This window comes from Otolemur garnettii, unplaced genomic scaffold (assembly GCF_000181295.1).
Source record: "Otolemur garnettii isolate 467f Iridium unplaced genomic scaffold, OtoGar3 scaffold00233, whole genome shotgun sequence".
NCBI lineage: Eukaryota > Metazoa > Chordata > Mammalia > Primates > Galagidae > Otolemur > Otolemur garnettii.
The window spans coordinates 1687210-1693772 of NW_003852628.1; positions in this window are offsets into that span (position 1 = coordinate 1687210).

Below are 6563 nucleotides of genomic sequence, written 5' to 3' on the forward strand. Positions count from 1 at the left end.
AAAAAAAAAAAAACAAAAAAACTTTATTTTATTTTGAGATAGAGTCTTACTCTGTCACCCTGGGTAGAGTGCTGTGGTATCATCATACCTCACAGTAACCTCAAACTCCTGGGCTCAAACAATCCTCTTACCTTAGCCTCTCAAGTAGCTGAGACTACAGGTGCCCACCACCATGCTTGGCTAGTTTTTCTGTTTTTAGTAGAGATAGGGTCTTTCACTGTTGCTCAGGCTGGTCTGGAGCTCAAGCAATCCATCCCCCTCAGCCTCCCAGAGTGCTAGGATTACAGGTGTAAGCCACCACACTCAGCCTGGATTTTAACTTTAGATCCCAAACCTCTTCTCTCTCCACCAGAGCAGTAAAGGCCCTTGTGAGGACTCAGCCTCTGACAGCCTGTTTTCCAAACGGGCCAAGTCCTGAGGACCCACACAGTGCCTCTTCCCAAAAGCCACAGCTCATATATTATGAAACATTTAAAACATGAGCAAGAGTGTGACCACTTTGGAAAAAGATTTGGCAATTTCTTGTAAAACTGATCATACTCTCACCCTATAACCCAGCAAATCTGGGAAGCATCATCATGTCAACAGCCAAGGAACTGATAAGATAATTAAAACAACAGTGACAATAGCAATTACGGAGCCCTTACTGTGTGCCTTAAAGGTAGGTATTGTTATTAAATCCACTCTACAGGTGCAGAAAGTGAGGCACAGAGAGGTTAAGTGACTTGCCTAAAGTCACACAGCCTGGAAATGACAGAGCTAGAATTTGAAGCCCAGCAGTCTGGCCCCAGGGTCTGTGCTTTTAGCTGGATGAATGTCCCCAGGGAGGATGGCTCGGATTAGGGTCAAGCTCCATGTGATAGCACTTGACTCTAGGGGTGAACCTTTCCAGTCACCTGACCAAGGCTCCCTCTCCTGAAAAGGCTGCTTGCCTCCTAAGAAATCTCAGATCGGGTTCTAGTTTTCAGCCCAGTTTCTAAAGTCACTTGTGAATTGGTTTCAACACCACCCCACCCCTCTCTTAACATCCCAGCAGCCCCAGATCCTGCTCATAAGATGATGTGGTGCTCTGAGGAAGAAGACAGGATGGAACCAGTGGCAGGCCAGGGAAGCCTGGATGGGTTCAGTCTCTGCTGTCAGTGCAAAGTGGTGCCAGGGATTGTGGGTCTCCCTCACTATTCCAGAGATACTTGGCATTGAATTCAGGGTCTATCCAGATAATTTGGGATGATCTCATTGCAGTGTCCCTAACTTAATCATATTTGCAAAGACCCTTTTTCCAAATAAAGCAGCATTCTCAGGTTCTGAGGATTAAGATATAAACATATCTTTGTGAGGGGCCACTGAACAACATACTACAAACAGGGACCCTTCTGAGGACAGGGACATACCAGGAGAATCTAGCTCAGTGACTGTCACTTTTGAGTGGGTATCATAGTTTTCTGCGGGCCTTGTCAAACACAGATTACTGGAATCCACAAATCTTGGCCCCTTAATTTTTGATTTAGTAGTTGGGAGTAGGGGTGAGAATGTCATTTCTAATAATCTCCAGGTGATGCTGAAGCCACTGAGTGGAGACCCACATCAAGAGCCATTGTCCTAATGGTTGAGAGTATAAGGTTGCCAGGATTAACAGTCCCAACCTTATCCGGCATGTCCTTGGCAAAGGATTTTGCTTCTCTGAACCTTAGTGTCCCCCAGGAGTTAGCCTTGCTTTGCTCTGAGTCCTGCTTGAGGTGGCCCACACCACACTCTTCCCATATTTTTGCTGGTCCTTGGGCCTCCAACTTCCTTCCCACCTCAGGGCCTTTGCATGTGCTGCCCCTCTTGAGGCTGCCTTCATCTCTACTCAGACATCACCTCCCCCCAATGCGTACGCCCATCTAGCTTTCTTCTCCCCAACAATATATCCCGATGGTTGCATACCTGATTGTTCACAGAAAGTAACCTGGGCCTTCCCTGGGCCAGGTAAGTCTCTCACCCTGCTATTCTCCGTGGCCACACCCTGTTCTTTCTTCCTTGCACTTCGTATGATTTGCAAATCCATCTGAGTGTGTGGAATGGGTCCCCTCGGTCATGAGCTGTCTCACTCTGCCAGAATGTCAGTCTCACTGGGGCAGAGCCTTGGGCAGATCTGTTTATTGTTTGGCCCCAGCTCAGGGCTGACACCAGCTGTTGCTCTGCTTGCTGGGCAGGGAGGGCAAGAAGGCCAGGCCCCCTGGCAGAAGGAGGCTCTGTACAGCTGAGGAACCACATCCAACCTGCTCCCATAGCTCCTTCTGCAAAACCTGTATCACTGGCGGGAGCTGGTCCATCTCAGCACCCAAGGCTGCTGATAGAGAAGGGTGGGTGTCCTGCAGCGGGGACACCTGGGGCTGGGGGGAGCAGGTGCTAGGTTCCCCCACCAGGGCTGCAGTGCGTGGGAAAGTGGGAAAGGAGGGGACGGGTAGGTGAAAGGTAGGCTGGGTTGGATGCTGCTTGCCCCAGATAGGAGCCACCACAGAGGTTTGTGAGGAGAAGGGGTGGTGAGCCAGCTTCTCTCTGAAGGGGGCGACAGAAAGGCAAGCAAGAGGTGGGGCAGAAAGGGGGGGGGAGAGAGAGGGAGGGACTCAAAGACAGAGAGTAGAGAGGTGAGCAGAGAAAACAGATAAGAGAGACAGAAGCTGAGCCTTAGAGACAGAAGGAGAAAGAGACGTAGAGACATGGGTGGGATTGAGCAAGTCAGGCAAGGGTCCAGAGAGGGTCAGAAACACCCAGAAGGCATGACCTAGGGCTCCTTGAGGGAGCAGGGGAAACATAGGTACCTCAGATATACCCGCCCCATGCCAGTTGTAAGCACCTGCGAGATGTCTGGGCGGTGCTGTTTAGAACAGCAAAACAGCAAACCGCAAGTACCCTTAACATGCATCTACAGGGGCTGTTTCCCTGAGTTGTGATTCGTCTGCTTAGGAATACGACTCAGCCATTAACAGGAGTGAGGTTGCTTTTTATGTACCTGCAGGGAGCAACCACCAAGATAGACGCTGGTAGGCAGGATAAAGCAAGATGCTGAGGATGTGCGCGTTTTGTTAATATCTGAGCAAAGTGAAACATGCATCTGTACACGCATGTGGGGATTTCCAGGCACGTGTATACAGTTCTGGAAGGAGGCACAGACATCTGTATCTGTGGCTACCCGTGTGTGTTTTGGGGGTGGGGTAGGGGGGTGGTTAAGATGCTGGAGAAGGAGGGGAGAGCAAGCAAAATGTTCTAAAAAGGGAGGGATGGAGTGGGGCTGACTTTTCCACTTATCCCCTTTGGAGCCTTTTACATTTTATACCATTCACTGAGGCTACCTGTTCAAATAACAAACAAGATTAGACAGTAGAATGAAGGAGGGAGGGAGAGAGATAAGAAAGAGATGGGTGGCGCCTAAGATAAGAAAGGAGTAGGGCACCGGCCCCATATGCTGGAGGTGGGGGGTTCAAACCCAGTCCCGGCCAAAAACTGCAAAAAAAGAAAGAAAGAAAGATAAAAGCATAGGGAGGAGGAGGAAGGAAGGAGGAGTGAGCTTGATTCTGTATAACCCAGGAGTTCCCAAACTTCTGCAGATGCATTTAGTCTTCTGGGTAAAGGGTCTGAACTGTCCCCATCTCTTGAAAGCACAGCCCAGGACTCTGCCAGCTGCCCCATCTCCTGCTTCTGGCCAACATGGTTCAACCCCAGGACTTCTCCTTAGACTTGCCCTTCCTGAGTCTGCTTCCTGAGGCCTGGTTGCCTGGGGGAGACAGAGGTTGACACTTTTATTCACACCTGTGGTCCCTCCGGGGGTGCAGTAAAGGGGGACCCAGGCCAATACTTCAGCGTGATATGGTGATTAGTGCAGGAACTCGCAGGCCAGACGCCAGGATCTAAATCCTGCCTCTACCACTTTCTTGCTGGGTGACCTCGGGTTGACATCTTTGTCCCTCAGTCTCTCATCTGTGAAATGAGACCAGGAAGGTATAGTACTTCCTCAAAGGAGGGGTGTATTTCTTTACCAGGGTTGCCGTGACAAATTACCACAAACACGGTGGCTTAAAACAGCAGTGATTTAGTCCCTCACAGTTCTAGAAGGGGAAATCTGAAATCAAGGTGAGAGCAGGACAGCTCCCTTGGAAGCCTTTAGGGTGGTAGATCCTCCTTTCTCCTTCCAGCTTTTTCTGGAAGGCTCCTCGCGTTTCTGGACTTCCAGCTGCATCATCCTCACGTCTTTGCCTGGTCTCCCATGTGCCTCAAATCTGCCTCTGCATTTTTTTCACTGGTGCTAGGGCCCACCCAGATAAGGCAGGGGGATCTTGAGATCCTTAGCTTAATCACATCCACGAAGACCCTTTTTCTAAATAAGGTCACACTCACAGGTTCCCCATGGACATATGTTCCAGGGGCCAGGCGGGCCCAACATTTAACCCACTACAGATTAAATGGGGTAAAATTAGGAGCTTTGCAAAGCCCCTGGAACACAATAAGATTTTGACAGTATTATCTTGATTTTGCTTGGGCCACACGGTAGTGTTAAATGTTTTGAATGAGTTGTCTTCCTTTAAAATTCAAGAGCTTTCACAGGAAAATAGGGGCTTCTCATGAAAAATCAAAACACTTGGCAACATAAGGCCAAACTCCCTCAAGGTCTCGGTAATGTGAGAACCAACTGTCCTTTAAGTGTGCCCCACTGCACAGCAGTACTCATCTGCTTCCAACACTGATGTTGCCTGCCTAACCACAGGGGCAACTAAGTCTGAGACTCCTGGACCAGGCCAAGGAATCAGGTGGGATCTGCCATGCTCACTGGTAGCTTCACACCCAGCCTGAGACCTGGAGCATGGAAGGCTGATGAGGGACCTTAAACTTTTAGCCTGGCCTGCCTAGGTTGTGTGACCCTAGGCAAAGCCCTTTCCCTCTGTGGGCCTCAGTCTTTGCATCTGTGAAATGGGGCTTCCTGCTAAGAGGTGGTGTATTTGTAGGAGGCAGGCATGAATGACTTACTGTGGCACACAAACTGACAGCTGGGTGCCCCCCCACCATGTCCATTCTCCTGTTCTTAGTTCCAGCTATGTGTCATAGTCACCTGGATAATTTTTCTCTCAAATACCTGTGACCAGCCCCCAATCCAAAACAAAGTAGGGTGCCCTTTGCTTAAAGAACAAAGCCTCAGCACAGCCTTTAAGGCCTTTATTTCTCCCAAAGCCCTCTCCTGTTATTTTTCCCTTCCTTCCCCTCTCTCCTCACCAATAGCCATTCTAACATATAAATGGATCTCTTCTTTTGCTCTTGCACATGAAGACCATTGTTTTATGTCCATGACTTATAATTTATACACTTAGCTTTGGATCTTATGTTTCCTTTTTCTCTGTTTCACTGGTGTAACTCCCCTCCCTGTAGGCACACTTGGTCCATGGCTCCTGACATCTGTGCAGAAATCTTCGAGGGGCACCACCTCTGTTTGGCCACCCAAACAGAGGCCCCCTGGGGGTGGGCACACAGGCTGCCTCTAGCTCCTGCCCTAGAAATGCTGCTGCAGCAAACGTCCCCATTCATTCTCCCTCAGGTCCAGAGAGAATTTCTCTGGACAGTCACTCAAGGGCAACTATCGTAATTATTGAAAGATACATATGGGCAATACTTGATTTGAGAAGCTGGACTTCTTAGTTTTTATCAGACTCATAGTGTAAAATGACATCTAATTGTTTGAATCTACATGCATCTGATGATGCATGAGTTTGCACAACTGCGCATCCCCTTATTGGCCTTTGGGTTCATTCTTCTCTAAGTTGCCTGTTCATATCCTTTGCCTAGTTTTCCTATTAGGGTTGCTCTCTTTTTCTGGTTAAGATGTCTTGGGCCAGGCACAGTGGCTCATGCCTGTAATCCTAGCATTCTGGGAAGCTGAGGCAGGTGGATTGCCTGAGCTTACAGGTTTCAGACCAGTCTGAGCAAGTGCAAGACCCTGTCTCTAAAAATAGCCGGGTGTTGTGATGGGTGTCTGTAACCCCAGCTACTTGGAAGGCTGAGGCAAGAGAACTGCTTGAGCCCAAAAGTTTGAAGTTGCTGTGAGCTATGATGCCATGGCACTCTACCAGGGGTGACAAAGTGAGACTCTGTCTCAAAAAAAAAAAAAAGATGTCTTGGCCAGTTTTGGTGGCTCACGCCTATAATGCTCGCATTCTAGGAGGCCAAGGTGGGAAAATTGCTTGAACTCAGTAGTTTGAGACCAGCCTGAGTTAGAGTGAGAGCTCATCTCTACAAAAAGTAGAAAAATTAGCTGGAAGTGGTGGTGTACACTTGTCCCAGGTGCTCAGGAGGCTGAGACAGGACAATCTCTAGAGCCCAGGAGTTTGAGGTTGCAGGGAGCTATGATAACACCACTGTACTCTAGTCAAGGTGACAGAGCCAGACCCTGTTAGCCTGTGGGCCAGAGAGAGGTGTGTTTACAGATACCCAACATGAGTGATTTAAATAGGACAACAGGGCTCCCCGCCTGTGGCTCAAGTGGCTAAGGCACCAGCCACATACACCTAAGGTGGTGGGTTCGAATCCAGCCCTGG